At 38.4% G+C, this 19,687-nt stretch overlaps 1 protein-coding gene across 6 annotated transcripts in view; it reads right to left on the bottom strand.

The window, feature by feature from the left end:
• WAC (WW domain containing adaptor with coiled-coil) overlaps window positions 1–19,687 on the bottom strand; it is an 84,078-nt gene that overhangs the window by 36,641 nt on the left and 27,750 nt on the right. The gene's annotated exons all lie outside the window — the stretch shown is intronic.

Below are 19,687 nucleotides of genomic sequence, written 5' to 3'. Positions count from 1 at the left end.
TCCCACCTACTCCTTGTCCCAGAAAATGAACTACCAAGTGGTATGGAGGCTACAAGATAATGAACAAAAGCTGGAAGCAGGAAGAGCAATTTAGATGGTCCAGTGGTCCTGGAAATTAATTAGCAGTCAGAATCAGGGTGGTTATGAGGAGAATTTAGTAAGAATTAACTATTTCAATCAACAAGAACAACTACAGGCCTACCTTTGTTTTATTGGGTTTTGATTTACTGAACTTCACAGATGCTGAGTTTCGTACAAATTGAAGGTTTGTGTCAATCTTATCAGTGCTATTTTTCCAAAAGCATTGGTTCACTTCTTGTCTCTGTGTCACATTTTGGTAATTCTCATAACATTTCAAACTTGTTCACTGTGATTATCTTTGTTACACTAATCCATGGAGAGTGATCTTTGATTTACTACTGAATTTGTTTTGAAACACCACAAACAACACCCACACAAGATGGCAAGCCTAAATGGTAAATGTGTGTGTTCTGACTGCTCCCCCATGTCTCCCCTTCTCCACGGGCTGTCATTTTCCCTGAGACACGCGGTATTGAAATTAGGCCAGTTAATAACCCTACAATGGCCTCTATGTGCTCAAGTGAAAGGAAGAGTCACATATCTCTCACTTTAACTGAAAAGCTAGACATGGTTAAGCTTTCCGGGGGAAGGCAGGTTGAAAGCCAAGACAGAAAGCAAATTGGGCCTCTTGCACCAAACAGTTAGCCAATGTGAATGCAGGAGGAAAGTTCCTGCAGGAAAATTAAAAGTGCTACTCCGGTTAACACACGAAGAAAGCTCAACAGCATTACTGCTGATATCGATAAAGTCTGAGTTCAGATGGAGAGAAGATCATACATACCAGCCACAACATTCCCCTAAGCCAAAGCCTAGTGCAGAGCACACACTCTCTTCAACTCTATGAAGGCTGAGAGGTAAGGAAACTGCAGAGAAAAGTCTGAAGCCAAGAGGTTGGTTCCTGAGGCTGAAGCAAAGAAGTTGCCTCTGTAACATCAAAGTGAAGCCACAAGTGCTGATGTAGAAATTGCAGTAAAGTCACCAGGAGATCAAGCTAAAATCTTACATTCATGAAGGTGGCTACACTAAACAAATTTTTCAACATAGATTGAAACAGCCTTCTATTACTTTCACAGAGAGAAGATGTCAAATGCCTGGCATCAAAGCTTAAAAGAACAGGCTGATTCTCTCAGGAACTAAGGCAGCTGGTGACCTGAAGTTGAAGCCAATGCTCAGTTACCACCTGAAAATCCCAGGGCCCTTAAGAACTATGCTAAATCTTCTCTGCCTATAAATGGAACAAAGCCTGGATGACAGCACATCTGTTTACACCATGTTTTCAGCCCACTGTTGAGATGTACTGTTAAGGAAAAGAGACTCCTCTCAAAGTACTAGGGCTAACTGACAATGTGCCTGGTCACCCAAGAGCTTGATGGGTGATTGATACAAGATTCATGTTGTTTTCATGCCTGCCAACATCTACTGTGCAAGCCCATGGATCAAGGAGTCATTTCAACTTTCTGTTCTTTTTCAGAAATACATTTCATAAAGTTATAACTGCCATAGACATGAGTCTGACTGACCTAAGTAAAGTAAACTAAATGCACTCTGGAAAGAATTCATCATTCTAGATGCCACCAAGAACATTTATGATTCATGCATTGTAAGAGGTCAAAATATCTGCATTAACAGGAGTATGGAAGAAGCACATTCCAACCCTCACAGGTGACTCTGAGACTTGGCAAGACTTCAGTGGAGGAAGGAACTGCAGATGTGGTGGAAACAGCAAGACAACTAGAAGTGGAGCTGAAGATGATGCTGAACTGCTGCCTCTCATGATAAAACCTGAATGGATGAGGAGCTGCTTCCCATGGATGAATCAAGAAAGAGGTTTCTTAAGAGCGAAGCTACCGCTGGTAAAGATGCTGTGAAGACTGTTTGAAATGACAAGGATTTAGAATATTACAAAAATTTGATTGATAAAAGCAACAGCAGACTTGGAAATCACTGACTCCAATTTTGAAAGACACAAAATGCTATCAATCAGCGCTGCATTCTAGAGAAGCATCTGTGAAAAAAAGAGCCAAGCCGGCAAACTGCATTGTCTTCAAGAAATTGCCACAGCCAGACCAGCCTTCAGTAATCACCACCCCGCCCAGCCTTCAGTAATCACCACCCCAATCTGTCAGGGCCATCAACATAGAGGCAAGACCTTAAGATTAGGATTCCTGAAGGCTCACAAAATAGCATTTTTTTTAAAAGTAATAAAACTATTTTAAAATTAAGGTGGTTGTTCAGTCGCTTAGGTGTGTCTGACTCTTTGCAACTCCACAGACTGCAGCATGCCAGGCTTCCCCGTCCCTACTATCTTATAGAGTTTATGCAAATTCATGTCCACTAAAGTCAGTGATGCTCTCTAACCATCTCATCCTCTGCTGTCCCCTTCTCCTTTCCCCTTCAATCTTTCCCAGCATCAGGGTCTTTTCCAGTGAGTCGGGTCTTTCCATCAGGTGGCCAAAGTACTGGAGCTTAAATTAAGGTATGTACATTTTTTTAGACATAATGCTATTACACACTTAACAGTCTATAGTACAGTATAAACGTTTACATGCACTGGGAAATAAAAAAACTTATGTCTCACTTTATTGCAATATTCACTTGACTGAAATGGTCTGGAACCAAAATGGCAATCTCCTCAAGGTATGCCTCCAAATGGGTAAGAAAGGTGGATTAGGACAGAATACAACCTAAGGTTTCACATACTCAACTGGAATGGTCAGCAGATCTAAGAAGTCAGAAGTGGAGCAAGAAGTCTGTTCCATTGGAAAGGTGACAGGTAGGGAACTCACACATAGTAACGTAAAAAACAAGCATTATGAGCTCAGAATGAGTAACAGCAAGGCAAGAGGAAAGGGAATAACCAAGACTTAACGTTGGCTAGAACACAGCTTATTGGGGAAGCTAGAAGCAGACTCAGAGACCCAATAGAGCTAATGATATGACAAAAGATATGTACCTAGGAAAATGAAGGGGTACGAGAAGAAAATTTCCGAACAAAACAAGACTGCTGCTTAAGCTGTCTAGTGGTTTCTTCATCTACTTGTTTAAATGTACCTTGTTGGATAGTACGTATTTATGTAAAACATCCTCAACTTTTTAAAAAATACAGTAGTCAATAAATTCTTCAATAAACATTTTAAGACTAAACACAATCGAAAGAAGCAATCAGTCAAGGATAAGCTCCGTGTACAGGGACATTAACATGCCAGCCTGAGGTTGCCATTCTTAGAAAAGTCAACTTGCACAGCTGGTCCTCAACTAGCACAATGATTGTTCAGGAGGGTTCCCACAACAGTAACTGTTAAGAGTGGTTCACTGTGCCTAAGCCTTTCTGCAGACGATATGGTTTATGCTGAATACCTGCTTTCCTAATGGGAATCCAGACTTCTGGTTCAAATCAGGCAGAGATGCCTACATAAGAATCCACATCCAATAAAAACCTTGGGTACCAAATCTCTAATAAGCTTCCACAGTCCACAACATTTCACCAGTGTTGTCACAGTCCGCTGCTGGAGGAATGAAGGGTGTGCTGTGTCTCTCTGCTGGGCCAAGACTCTCAGAAGCCTGCACCTGGTGTCCTCCAGACTTTGCACCACATGCCTTTTCCCTTTGCCGACGTCACTTTGTGTTCTTTCGCAGTTATTAAGACAAAGCCGTGGTAATGAATGTTAGGTCCTGTGACTCCTCTTAAGACAATCACCAAGCCTGGGGGGTGGTCTGGGGACCCCAACACATTCAGTTAAAAAGAAAAAAAATCCAAATTAAGACTTTAAAAAAGAAAATCTCAGATCTACACCAAAATTTGTACTTTTCAGGTGTAACTTAAAAACTATTTTTAAAAACTCAGCTTTACAGTTGCATGCAAGTGAAAGAGAACTAGTAATATGAAAGAGAACTAGTAACATTTATACCCTATGAGTTGAGAATCCCATGGAAATTTCCATAAATATGTTGTAATAATGAAGGAAAGAATGGCCAGTCTTACCAACTGAAATCATCCCCAGAGTAATTCTGTAAGAAGCCTGGGTTAGATGCCCTGACACTTATTTGCATACATTCTTGAGCAAGATGTAAATTTATGAAAGAATAGTGCCACACTGAAGATGTGGTAGAAGACATGACAGGCAGAGTCCTCTATAAGCCTAATATATATGAGAAATGAGATCTACTGATCTCGAGTTTAAGACACAGGAATTCACTTTAGTGTTATTCTTCATATCAATGAAAATTCAAAAACAAGTGGTAATTAGTACTAAAGTGCTAAACCTCTGAACAAATGACATGTTAGATAGCTTTTAGGTCTGTTAAAGTGTTTTCAGAGGGCACAACATAACAATTAAAAACCATAAGCATCAAGACACTAGTCTAAGACTTTAATAGAATCCAGACAAAAAACTCAATCAGCCTTTAAGAGGAAAGCTATTTTCAGAAACAGAAGCTTTTTGATAGGGACTAGATTCCACATTCTATGAGACAGATTCATCTAGAACACTTAGCAAAACTACCAACTTAAAAAAAGAAGTGAGAAGAAATTTCCTGGCGGTCCAGTAGTTAGGACTCTGCACTTTCACTGCTGAAGGCATGGTTCTAACCCTTGGTTGGGGAAGTAAGACCCCATAAGCAGAAGGGCATGGCTCCCCAAAAAAGTGAGGAGCAAGATTAAGACACAGATATTTTATTGAAAGACTAAGAATAAACTGATAATTCTTAAATAAAACCCAAAATAAGTAAGAGGTTGTACAGGGAGCATGATAAAGCAGGCAACAGGCTCTCTAGATTAGGGTCAGAAGGATGCACTTAAGAACGTAGGGCAGGGAAGATTTGCCTCTGAATAATATGACTATAATTGGCTGAACCAAAGGTAACAATACAAACTGTAGCTTTTGTAATAATCTTCCAAAGTATTTGGGGTGGGGTGGGTGAGCATCCCATTGAGACTTTTAATTTCTCCAAATAGTTCTTTCCAAACTAAAGTATGAAGCAGGCAGAAAAGCAAGGTCAGAGCAATGATTATGGTTATGATTTTCCACAGCCATACCTATGGAGTGCTACAAACAGTATTTCTTTGAAAACTTGTACTTCATCTTAAAAACTCCCATAAATTTTTATATCCCACTCCATGATGGGGTTTGTATGTTTCAGGATAAGAAAAGTGTTTTTTTTTTATTTTGGTAATAGCAGTATAATGCATAGTCTAAAGCCGAGAGAAAGAATAAATGACCTGTGGATGGTAACATATCCAAAGAAAAATACAGCCACACATAAAACTTGAACTCAGACTTTCAGTGCTAAATTCAGAGACATACATATATATATATATATATATGCTGGTGAGAGACTGTCTCAATAGATGCTGCTTGGCTCAACAAAGTAATGGAAGCAATAGCTGTTTACATGTCTGATGACCTTTATGCTTTCTTTACATTGAAAAGAAGTGGCTCTCCACTTCAAAGAAAAAGAAATTATTGAGAAAAGCAGAATTTGTGACTAAGTGGGATGAAACTGTTTTAAGTAACACAAATTTAAACCAACTTTAAGAAATTAAAGTCTGATGAAAAGTATTCAAGACTTTCAGAACACAGGTGCAGCCAGCCATTTAAGTATTATCTACAGTTACTTTTATTCTCTTAATTGTGGCAACGACTGTGTGGACCTTGAGACTAGAATTTTTACTAACCAGCCCTTTAAGAAAAAGTCTGCCAACTCTTGGACCAAGCAAATGATAGACAGTTCATGTTAATAGTGCAAGATGCTGCCCTCTTCCCTGACAGAATCTTCACTATTTAAAAGGGCAGAATAACTCCTCCTACTTGTCAACCTCTAAACTTCAGAAGCTAGATCTTAAGAGTGAAACGGCTATAACCTACAGTTTGAGAAAGATGAAGTCCTAAGAGTACCATGGGAAATGGGACCAAAAATGTAGCGAAACTCATCTGACTCAGCAAGAAATGGGCATTAAGCAATTAGACTGCCCTCCCATTTAGAAAAGGGAACTTGGATATTAAACGGAAAGTGGGAAGTACATACAATTCTATATAAACAAACAAGGCTAGGAAATGCAATTAGCTTTTCTAAAGCTGAAATAAGTTTCCAGTCTATTCAGGGGCAAAATATGGCATTGTGTCCTTATTCAGAACATGATAACCACTAGAATTCCCTACGACATCCTCAAACTTAGAAATTAAGTCTTAATGCTTTCTCCAAGAAACTGGGAAGAATATGTAAGGTACACCTATAATAAATGAAGATCTCAAGTACATCTACCACCCCAAACTGTTCTTCAAACTAATACAAGCAGATAATGTGCATGAATAAGGTTCAGCAGTGGACCTCAAATATCAATCTAGTAAAAAATGTAGAATTCAAAGTTATTTTCATAGTGATTCACACTCTGAGATGGGATCTTAAGATTTGAATTTTTTACAGGCACTTTCTCTGTCAAGATGGTTTTGGTGGTCAGGATCCAGACCAGGGCTTCCCAGATGGCACTAGTAGTAAAGAACCCGCCTGTCAATGCCAGAGACATAAGATTCGTGGGTTTGATCCCTGGGTTAGGAAGATCCCCTGGAGGAGAAGAATGGCAACCCACTCCAGTATTCCCTCCTCAGAAATTCCATGGACAGAGGAGCCCAGTGGGCTACAGTCCATGGGGTCACAGGACAGTCAGGCACACTGAGCATGCACACATATATTAACAGTATCCAGACCACACTTTATTCCAAGTGTCCTTCTCTCATCAGTTAGAATCAGAGACCACAGATATTTAAACATAAGGGGATTTCAGACTCCCCTAGGGGTCCAGGTCTCCAATGAAGACGAGAGTCCCATCCCTGGTCAGGCAACTAAGCCCCTGCACTGCAACTACTGAATCTGCACGTCACAACTAGAAAGCCCACATGCCACAACAAAAATCTTGTGTGCCAAAACTTAGATCCAATGCAGCCATAAATATTTTGAGAGAGAAAGACTTCGCTTAAAGGTCAGGAGGAGTTCACAAAAAAAAGTCATCTACCTGTAATGGGCATTTCTGCATAACAATGTTTTCCTCAAACACCTTAAATTCTGTAAAATTGCACACTAAAAATAGAAGTTTTATGGGGAAAACAGAACAGGAGCAAATCACTCAAAACTACACTTTATCATAACTGAGCACTAACAAAAACTTGAACACTGACAAGCAGCTCAGTATGTTTGCAGATTGCTTCAAGGGATGTTAAATTACTCGGGTTGAGAACATGGAAATGAAATTCTGGGTAACAAGGTTACCATAAAAAAAAAAAAGGACAGAAAAGTATAAATTGCCACAGAAAGGAAGCCAAGCAAAGAGAGGAAAGCAGGCTTGAATTTTCTTTAGAGGTCTTGCCTGTACAGCTAGAAAAGGGGCTCTCCCTTTCAATTTCAAAGTTATCCTACTCCTGCTATTCTGATTTGCATTTCCTAGAAAAAAAATTTTCACTTATGAATCAACACAACTTCATTATATTGATGCCATTCTCCAATTTACCAACTGCATATGAGGTACCTGGTGATGAAAAGCGAAAGTTGTAGCTAACTGGACTTAACTACTCTGCACAGGACATTTTTCAAAGAACCATTTTATATCTGAAAAAAATCAGCTTCTAATTAACTGAGCCTAGAACCTGATTCAGCTTTATTCAACCTGCTGAGTTTTCTAGAAATGTTAACTGTTGCACACATGGTACTGTATTGAGTTTTGTTTTGAACTTTTACCAAAATGTTCAACTCTTACAAAAATCTCATCACCAACAATAATGCCATATAATATACCTGCTGGCATCAAGGAGACATGAATTAGGACCAAAAATAATGAAACTTTAGACATAAATGAGAGATACAGCTCTCACTTTCATTAATATAGACTATTTTTAAAAAGTACTGCTATCCTGTAAGTTTATAACAAATGAACATGCTAAATATTTGCAGTGCATTGATACCAACTACTCTGTGCAAATTACCTTTAACATCATTTCCTTTGAAGCTGCCCTTTTATTTCCTACTCTTATCATGTGCAGCTGGTATGTATTACTCACATTTGTCTACAGGCTACAAATGGGGAGTTTACAAAACACTTGAGAAGGTGCACATGCAACAAAGAAAACTGAGTTGTATCCCTTCCTTACATCATACAAAATAAATCACAGAAATTAATGTAAGAGCAAAAACTATAAAACTCTTAAAGGCATAATCATTGCCAAAAACACAAGCGAGAAAGAAAAAACAAAAATTAGACTTGGTCAAAATAAAAAACTTCATGCTTTGAGGTACACCATCAAGAAACGAGAAGATGATCCACAGAATGGGAGAACATATCTGCAAATCATATGCAAAGGACTTTTACTTGGTTCTGCTAGTAGGAACTCTCTGGCCAAAAGGTACATGAAAAGATGCTAAACATTAGCCATTGAGGAAATACAAATTAAAGCTGCAATGATATACAACTTCACATCCATCAGGATGGCTACAGTCAGAGAAACAGACTTAACAAGTGTTGGTGAGGATGTAGAGAACTGGCACTCTCCCACACATTGCTGCTATAGAAGTAAACACTCGGCTGCTTTGGAAAACAGGCTAGCAGTTCCTGAAAAGGTTATGGATAGAGTTATCATATAACACAGCTATTATACCTCTGGGTATGTGTCCAAGAAAAATGAAAGCATGGGTCCCAAAGGTTTACTGCACACTACTTGGAACTGCCAAGAGACAGAAACACACCAAATGCCCCATAAATAATTAACAAATGAATAAAACATCCTATGTCTATACTATAGAATATTATTCAACAAAAAGGAACAAGTATTGCTAAAGGTTAAAACATGATGAACCTTGAAAATATTAAGCTAAGTGAACAAGCCAGTCACAAGATTATACACTGTAGGATTTCACTTACATAAAATGTCCCTATAGGCCAACTCCTTTCTATAGAGACAGAAAGGAGATGAACGATTGCTGACATACAGTAGCACAGGGGAGCGGGGCTGCAGGTACAGCTACAATTTCTTTCTGAATGATAAAAACATTCTAAAATTGGTTGTGGTGATGGCTGCACAGCTGTAAATGGAGGGACTGTATGGCAGGTGAATTACACATCAAAAAATGGATATCAAAGTCTACCATATCTTACATTTGACTTTTACTTGTCTAGCTGTCTGTCATCATTTCTCAAATCCTACTCCATGAAATGCTTTGAACAAACAATCTTGTGTGGTTCACATGAATCCAGAAAAAGTTGCACATGATACTGTCTTACAGAAAACTTACTGTCATTCTGTCTTACAGAATGAACTTTAAAAGCACTGAGAATTGTTGGTGAATAAACTTTAACCTGGTGCAGGGGGAGGAATTAAGTACCGATATTTGATGCAATATGAACCAAACCTCAAAATCATCACCATGCTAAATGAAAGAAGCCAGTCACAAAGACCACATGTCCACAACAGGACAATCTATTAAACACCATGCTAAGTGAAAGAAGCCAGTCACAGAGACCACATGCAATCCATTTATATGGAATGTCCACAACAGGACAATCTATTAAGACAGCAGATCAGCAGTATGGAGTGGGCAGGGAGAAAAATGGGAATGATGCTAATAGGTATAGAAAAAAACTTTTTCCCCTAGGGGGTGGGGTGATAACTGCGTGGAATGTGAGTTATATCTAAATGTTTTTTAAAATAACTTTTAAAAATTCTTGCAGGGTGGGGACGTTGGGTCTAACTAAGTTAAGAATCACTCATTTAGTTTAGAGTACTCAGTCAGGCCTCATTCAGGCAATCTGGGCTTCAGTAAAGATTTTGCCTCTACACTTCACTAAATAAAAATGAAGAGGTCACCCAACTTCTGTAGTAACCTTTACTTGTCAAATAAGGCAATGGTGTGCAAGACTGCAAAAAATGACAACTAAATATGAAATGCATATTTGAATATTAGTAATTTCTTTTGACCTCTGCCATCTGACTTTTTACTAGGTAACTGATGCAGATTTTAGAGTAAGATTTTTATCCTCCCTCTGTTAGCTCTCGGTGAGGGCTATATTAACAAGGTAACAATGAAAAGTCCAGGGCCTTCAAAGTGCGTATGCCCTCAAGATTCAGTGCCTCATACTTATATTCCTAAAAAATTATCAACACAGGACTCTCAACTCTTCAGCAATCTCAGGCACTGGCCTTAATACCACGAAGAGTAAACAGGCAGTGAGCACTACAGGGCCATGCAGACTGAATCCTGGAATAAAAGCGCCTCTTCTTATTGACTCCAGTAGAAATTTACTGGATTCACCATAATAGCTAACTGCCCTCCCACTTTCATTTGTATCTCCAGTTCAAAACACTCACCAGAGAAAAATCAAAATAATCTTTTCAACATGTATCTCAGATCATGACATGTGTTTTTGAATTTCAATGAGTACAGAGGGAAGCCATTCAAACTTCTCATTGCTCACTACACTTTGACTACACTGGCCTCTTTCATTTCTCTGAATATATGCCCAGTTCTTTCCTACTCTAGACCCTTCATACACTCTACCCGCTCACCACTATCTCCCACTGCTGTCTGTGTACTGCCTGGTCGTCCTTCAGTTTCAGTTTAAATGCCAAGTTGTTAGAAAAGCCCTCCCTGATCCCTCAATCTAAAAACAAGTCCCCACTGAGAATGGATACATGTATATGTATGGGTGAGTCCCTTCCCTGTTTACCTCAAACTATCACAACATTGGCTATATCTCAACACAAAATAAAAAGTTTAAAAAAAAATTTTTTTAAGCCCCCATCACAGCACATCTGTCCTTTATAGTTATTTTTATGCAGTGTAATTAGATTGCATCTCACATTGCTCCCTATGCTTTATTTTTATATTAGCTGACTGGCTAGTCTAAGACAGAATGCATTCCTCTGAAAGAAAAATATAGGTTAGTATGAAAAATAGCCGCATTTTTAGTTAAATTTATAAAATTATCATGAGATTCTAGAAGGATGAGTAGGAGACAATGCAGCTGAAACTTAACATATCCTTCTCCCAAGCAAACACCTTTAGAGAGACGCACAGCCAACAGAAGAAAGAGGCGGGTGGAGCACGCCTTTAGGTCTCCAAGTATTTTCATCTCCCGACTCTAATCAACTGGACAAGAAATGGCAGAGGTCAACTTTGGAAGCCTCATGGCACCCCCTCAATCTATGAACAGATGAACAAAGGAATCTTCAAGTAAGTGCCATGTCCTCTATGAAATGGAGAATAAAAATCTGTCAGAGAAAACAATATAAGCAAACGGCATAAAAGGATGTGAGCACAGAATGAAAGGGTTCAGAGTGCAATGAGCAGAACTAGTTTGACAGGAACATGTGGTTCCCAAATGAGATAAAACTGTATTAAGCTAAATTAAGCTAAAGACATCAAGGACCCTGGAAATCAAATAAAGAGGGTGTGTGTGTGTGGAGATTTTTATCTTTGCTTTTGGGGGGTTTTTTGGTGGTGCTTTTGAATAGTACTGGGTGCATCATGAAAAAGCAGATTAAAAATATGTCTTTAAGGAAAACATGAAAGACTAAAGAATAAGATTAAGAGGATTCTTTCTAGAGAAATGGTTATCTAATACTCTCTCCCAGCTTCAAGCCACAGATTTTCTTACGTGGCTGCCTGCTCATCCTTCAGATGTCAATTCACGTTACTCCCTAAAAAGGCCTCTCCCTGACCACCTCCTACACCTGCCTCCCTTCCTCCCTGCCATTATCATTTATTATCTTTATAGCACAAATCACAACATGAAGTTACCCTCCTTGTCTACTTTATATTACGTCTCTTCCACCAGGAGAGAAACTTTCTGTGCATAGGAAACTTGCTGCCATGCCATGCTACAATCCCTGATGTAACTACAACAATGCTTGAGTTTCTCAATAGACACATGAATGGAAACCCAATACCTCAAACAGGAGTGCCTCTTGCTATAAGGGTGGTAGTGGGGGATTAAGGGTAAATAGCTCAGTCACATGGGGGATTAAGGGTAAATAGCTCAGTCACATTCTTGGAACCTCTAGGCTCTCTACAGTGTCATTTAAAAAGAAATGACATAGATAATCCCTAGAGTTTAGCTCTCGAAAAGGCTGGATAGTAGTTCTATGTATCATAAGCAGGTATACAAGGTCCACCTGTTAAATATGACACAGCAAATAGGTTTGAAGACACTCATGACCTGAAACAATCACTGAAAATGTCTGACTTAAACTTATTTTAAATCTGACACCCTCCATTCTATTACCTAGGAAAAATGCTTTCCCCAAACCTATAAGCTATATGAAAGAAAAAAGGCAGCATATTCCAGCAGTTACCTCAAGGAAAACACTATAGATGAGAAGTTTTAATACTGCTCTACTGTGTCTCTTAAAAGACGCTTACTCCTTGGAAGGAAAGTTATGATCAACCTAGACAGCATACTGAAAAGCAGAGACATTTGTCAACAAAGGTCCGTCTAGTCAAGGTTATGGTTTTTCCAGTGGTCATGTATGGATGTGAGAGTTGGACTATGAAGAAAGCTGAATATAGAAGAATTGATGCTTTTGAACTGTGGTGTTGGAGAAGACTCCTGAGAGTCCCTTGGACTGCAAGGAGATCCAACCAGTGCATCCTAAAGGAGATCATTCCTGGGTGTTCATTGGTAGGACTGATGTTGAAGCTGAAACTCCAATACTTTGGCCACCTGATGGGAAGAGCTGACTCATTTGAAAAGACCCTGATGCTGGGCAGGAGGAGAAGGGGATGACAGAGGATAAGACGTTTCAATGGCATCACTGACTCAATGGACGTGGGTTTGGGTGAACTCCGGGAGTTGGTGATGGACAGGGAGGCCTGGTGTGCTGTGGTTCATGGGGTCGCAAAGAGTCGGATACGACTGAGTGAGTGAACTGAACTGAACTGTGTCTCTTAATACAGACATATACACACAAACAACATTTACTCCAAAAACCACACCTGTTTTTGCTGTGTACTCATCCTGCTTTGTATTTAGACAGGTCTGCAGTTTAGGGTGGGGTACTGGTGATCTTCTAAGATTGGAAACCTTGTATCTATGTCTTCTCCAACTGGGACATGGTAGTATATTAAAGGGAAAAGTAAATACTGCTGTATCACCTAAACTAGTTTTATAAACATTTAAATGGTGCATGCAAAATACTACGAGGTATCTTAAAAATAACAACAGAAGCTCAGAATGATTACGGATAAGACAAGCTGCAACAGACAATGTTTAACCTGCAATACCAATTTTACCACAACATGCTTTCTACAGAGATTATTAATGTTATCTCTTCACTCTCCCTTGAGTTCCCCTCTGTTCCTCACCACCCACCCTGTCCAATCTCAGCTCTAGCCAGACTCAGATACTACAGTTTTACTGAGGAACTGTTTCAAACTTTCAAGGAAAAAGTACATCATCTGTTCCAGAATCAGATTCAATCATTAAAGTAACCAACTAGAAAATCCTGGCAAAAATAACAAGAATCAAAGAAAAATAGCAGAAGAGGATTCCATCTATATACACACCTCAGTCCAGGAATGCACAAAAGCTTAATATTAAAAGTCCTGCCTGAATATGAATCTTCAATTTTAACTTTTTAAAACATTCTGTCAACAAATAATGAGAACATTTGACAAACTTAAATCAAGACTTAAAGTGTTAACAACTAACTGTAGCAAATAGATGGAAAAGCTTCAAATAAGGAAGTCTTTACATAATGATCATCCCATCACCAAGCAATACCCTTTTAATACCCCAAGAACCATATTTCTGATTGAGTCTTTTACTATTTTTTAATTGCAATAGCTATTGGTTTTCTAAAATCAAGAACAGATGTCAATATTACAGTCAGAAGCTACAGAAAAGCATTAAGAAGGGTAACTGTATCTTCCTAGGTTTTTTCTCACATGTAGATCTAATACTCAGAATCACCCTACTTTACATGTGGATTTTTCTACTTAATATCCAAGAACATCTTCACTAATGTGGTTCTACATCATTTTTAACAGCAACATTATACTCCACATTGCACTGCATAATGTAAGTAATCCTAAGAACACTTATGTTCTCTATTTACCATCTAGGTGTTGGAATTCCCATCCACGCTAAAATGGAATGAGCAGTATCTAAAAAGAACCAAGTAAAACTCATCTTAAGAGACTGTTTCAAAATTTTAAAAATCATTAATTCAATGAGTGGAATAAGATATTTTAATAACTAACTGATTCAGACATCATGAAAATTTGACAATGAAAATTACACTAAAAGCAGATTTTCAGATGAATAGTGTTAAAAACAGGCAGTCCAGTGGTTAGGACTCTGTGCTTTCACTGCCAAGGGCCCAGATTCCATCCCTGGTTGGGGAACGAAGAACCCAGAAGCAAGGCAGCAAAAGTTTTCTACGTGTACCCTCCATAAAAACCTATCAAAATTAACTAAAGAAAACAACTAACAAATCCAACAAGTAATCCGTCAAACTGGTCCTGACAAATGATTTCAAGGAAACTTAAATCCATGCTCAAGTGCAAAAAAATACTAAAAAGCCAACATCCAATTCCTGTAAAGTCTGTTAGGATACATATCTTAGAACTATGGCAGACAAGAGGAGGAGGGAGAATTCTTAAATCATCCAGGCAAAAGCCTGTCACTTACAAAACAAATCTCAGAACTCTACATAGAAACACTAAATGCCAAAAGACAATGTGCTAAGAGAAAAAAAATAGATATGACCCAGAGAATTATTTTTCCAAGTAGACTGTTACAATTGAAAGAGGACACTCAAATATTTTAAGAATTTAAAACAAGGTAGTCTTAATTTCAGAGGTGATGGTGTCAGTAGACCAACACAGACAATCCTAAGAAAATTCAAAATAACCAATGCACAAATGGAGAAGCTAGAAGCTGTACTTTCCAAACAGGCAGTGTGCACTGAATGAGTATCTCCTTAATATATGGGATCAACACCACTTATTTCAAAGTGTTTATTTTGACACCTTTTTTTTTTTTTGCACCAAATGACATAGAGCAAATAATTTACTCAAAACACACTCTTTAAACTTTCCCTTTGTTGTTAAAAGCAGTCACCATTCACACACACACAGAGCATTCATTTAACAAATGTTTCATTAACTGAACATTTACAATATGTCAAAGGCAGTGCAAGACCTAACAGTACAGAAATCATTCTCTGAACCTTAGTATAGTTTTCCAAACTTTATTCCAAAAAAAAAAAAAAAAATCAAGGTGCTTTTTAAACAGTGAAAAATACCTATTCACATTCACCCCTTTTAATAATTTGAATATTTTCAGGTTTGTTTCAACTTCTCAGGTGATTCTGACAGATAGCCAGGTTGAGAACGAAAGGTCTGCCAATTACAGCTGACCCTTGAACAAGGCAGGTTTGAACTCTTGGCTATTTTTCAACAGTAAATGCTACAGTCTTACAGGGTCTGTGACTGGTTGAATCTGATGACTTGAAGGAACCAAGGAGATGAAGGGCCACCTATAAATCACACCACACCTGGATAAAGCCTTGCATTGTTCAAGGATTAAATGCACTGCAACCTCTTCTGGTCGCCTAAATCTTCAAAAGCAGATTAAATAACAAGAGTAATTTTACTGTTAACTGTACTTTTAAGTTTGTTGACAATGGTAGCACAGGTCATCTAGAAGAAATGTCTGTTATTAGCTGAGCAAAATGAAAAGCAAATCTGGTACATTTACCAGCACTTCACGCTGGATACAAGTATTAAACATTAAATTAGCATACAGTAATTAAACATCTTTCCTTTAAAAAATTCAGATATTTGTGTAATGACTTACAGAAAAATGTGATTAAAGAGAGGGTAATAAAGGAAGATTAAGTTCTAACAACAGCAATAGCTTGATAATTGGTGACAACAAGATTTTTCTACTTGCAACAGTCATTAAGCAGCAATTCATTTACTCTGGCATTTGTAATAGAGAAATGAAATTATTTCACACCAAAATCTGTACATGACTGTACGGCAATGCTGATAATAGCCCAGAACTGGAAAGAACCCAAATGTCCTTCAACACTGAATGGTTAAACAAACTGAGTACATTATACCATAGAATACCACTCAGCAACAAAACAGAAACACACCATGGACACCCAGTTCCTTGCTTCTCAAGGGAATAAGCTGAGTAAAAAAAAGTCAATCTCACAGTTACACATCGTGATTCTATTTATATAACATTTTTGAAATGACAAAATTACAGATTGAGAAGACATCAGTGGTTGCCAGGGCTTAGGAAAGAGGGGAAGGAGGGAAGTGGCTGTGCCTATAAAAAGAGTAGCACAAGAAACTGCTGAACTGCTCTATATCCAGACTATGGCAGTCGTCACATTCATCTACTCATATGCTACAACTGCACAGAACAGACACATACCCAAAAAGTGCATGTACTCAATAAAATCGGTGACATCTGAGCGATTAGGGATTGTATCAACGTCAATTTCCTGGTTGTGACAGTACACTAAGTATACTAATAGTTATGCAAAAATAAATAAATAAAAAAATTTTAAGATAGCCAGCCAAAACTAAACAGTTTGGGATAAACCCAAGTGTGACCGCTCCTATTCTGCCTGTTAACAAGTATGGGTGGTGTGGTTTTGTTCTCTCACTGCCCTCATCAAAGTCATTCTTGCTGAAGGTGCTCTTTCAACATCACTGCCCTTCACTCTCCCCACTGAACTTCCTAATCTCCACCAATGTATGTTTAATGACTCCTGATTACTCACTGAACTTCCATGGCTTTTCTCTTATTTCCTGGAATCAGTCACCATCAAAACTTTCTTCAAATACATCCTTTTGCCTCCTACAGACAACCGCAATATCAGCCAATTCTGTCAATGAACTCTATACAACACTTTTCTTTCCCCTGTTCTTATTCCTTAATTTTTCTTAAGTTTTTTTTTTTAAACACTTCCAGATTTGATGCCATTTTAGAGAGAAAATCCTGTTCAAGCGTTCTCCTTAAAAATATGTCTTGTGTTGCTATCATTAAATTATCATAGGTGTGAAAAATTCCCAGACTTATTTAAAACTTCCCTCCTTTCTTTCAACTTCAAAATCTCTAGAATACAACCACTATGGTTTGGCTATAAGCCAAAATTAAGAAAAAGCAGAAATTACTAGGCATTACTAAACACCCTAAGTATAGGAGAAGACTGATTACTTGGGAAGAGTAATGCCAAAAGAATATGGTTCTTTGTGCCTAAATCCAAATACATGGAGATCTTTCTGACCCAGTGATCGAACCTGAGTCTCATACAATGCAGGTAGATTCTTTACTATTTGAGCCACCAGGAAAGCCCAAAGTGTTAGTTTCTCAGTCACTGTCCAACTCTTTACCACAGCATGCACTGGACCTCATTAGGCTCCTCTGCTCATGAAATTCTCCAGTCAAGAATACTGGAGTGGGCAGCCATTCCTTTTATCCAGAGGATCTTCCAAACCCAGGGATCAAACTCCAGACTTCTGCATTGCAGGCAAATTCCTTACCGTCTTAGCCACCAGGGATGCCCCATTTTTACTCAGTATCAAAAGACTTCCCAGGTGGCTCAGCATAAAGAATCTGTCTGCCAATGCAAGAGATGTAGGAGACTCAAAGTTCGAATCCTGGGTTAGGAAGATCCCCTGGAGGAAGAAATGGCAACCTCTAGTATTCTTGCCTGGAAAATCTCATGGACAGAGGAATGTGGCAGGCTATTATCTATGGGATCACTAAGAGTGACACGACTGAGCGTGCACACACACGAATCAAATACTATCATAAAACAGAAAAAACAAAATAATTTTTTGACTACCCTGTATATGGCAGGAATTGTTACAGATTTCAAGCATGCTGTTCAGTTGCTAAGTCATGTCCAACTCTTTGCGGCCCCATGGACTGCAGCACACCAGGCCTCCCTGTCCTTCACTATGTTCCAGGAGTTCGCTCAAATTCATGTTCACTGCATCAGTGACACTGGTCTAACCATTGCATCCTCATTGACCCCTTCTCCTTTGCCTTCAATTTCAAGCATATCACTCCACTTAATTCTCAAGCAAATCTTTGAGGGAATAGTAAAAATGCCTATGTTAGAGTTCAAAAAAATGGAAAAGTTTTAAATAATGAGCCCAAGGCTACAAAGTCACTATGTGGAAGACAGGTGTTAGAGCCCTGGCCCTGACACTCTAATTTTACATTATTTTCTTTGTACCACAACATCCACTGCTAAAGCAGCACAATCTACACAAGTGCATCTGGTACAGGAGAGCCAATACTGAATCACTTTAACCTCTTCAAATAAAGGACAGAGTGAAATACCCAAATACTGTCAATTTTATTAATTTTTCTTACCTTTCTGATCTCCTAAAAGTATCTTCTTAAATTACATTCAAATTCAGAAACAACTATCAACCAAAACTATTTGCTCATTAAATCATATTATTCAGCATCTACTATGTTCAGGAACAAGATGTACCAGTTCAAAAAGCACACTGGAAATGATTGGATTACTCTATTTGTATCAGTTTTTCAATTAACATCATTGCCCTTAAGTAACTGAGGGAAAAACAAACATTTGGAAAAATCTATCAGAAAACAGAAGTCATTAAAAATGTCTGCAGCATAACACAGATCACAATCAGCTCCCAGTTCCTCCTTCCCTGCCGTCGTATACTCTCTCATCCTTACTGAAGCTGTAATTATTTCACTCACCATCCCACCCAATGAAAAAACTACACCTTCTGTAATCCAGTCTATCCCCCCTCACCATTAAAACACACACATCCACATATCCAAAAGTAAATTATTTTAAACTGTTTTTTATTACAAGCACCAGTTAAAAGTGAACTTTTCAGGTAGTTGTCAAAAGAACATCTATACAGGTGTCTTTAAGAAACAAAATCAAACCAGATCAGTCAAATTCATGACAAACATCAAAAAGAGGACAGTTATTTAAAATTAATCCTTCTATTTAACAAAAAACATAGTACTACAATGATATCTCCACCTATAGTTAAGTAAACAGTAAATAATAATACGTATAGATACTATAGTAGCATGTGTGTATATTCCTACTTATTATCAATGAACTGTTAATCCACCCATCTACTGCCAATCTTTAATTTATACAGTAAGTGATCTTGCTTCTCTAATTCAGAGATTAAATGACTCCATATCCTCCAATGGCTCTTCAACTTTTTCAGAGTAAAAGTCTAAATCCTTTTCAACGCCTCCATGATCTGGCCTTTGCTACCTCTCTGAGATCATCTCCTATTACATCCCCTCTCTGAAAACAGGTTCAGTTCAGTTGCTCAGTCTTGTCCAACTCTTTGCTACCCCATGAATCGCAGCACACTAGGCCTCCCTATCCATCACCTACTCCCAGAATTCACTCAGACTCATGTCCATCGAGTCAGTGATGCCATCCAGCCATCTCATCCTCTGTCGTCCCCCTCTCCTCCTGCCCCCAATCCTTCCCAGCATCAGAATCTTTTCCAATGAGTCAACTCTTTGCATGAGGTGTCCAAAGTACTGGAGCTTCAGCTTTAGCATCATTGCTTCCAAAGAAAT

The sequence above is a fragment of the Oryx dammah genome, unplaced genomic scaffold (genome assembly GCF_014754425.2).
Source record: "Oryx dammah isolate SB20612 unplaced genomic scaffold, SCBI_Odam_1.1 HiC_scaffold_10, whole genome shotgun sequence".
NCBI lineage: Eukaryota > Metazoa > Chordata > Mammalia > Artiodactyla > Bovidae > Oryx > Oryx dammah.
This window is presented reverse-complemented; position numbering and strand designations above follow the sequence as displayed.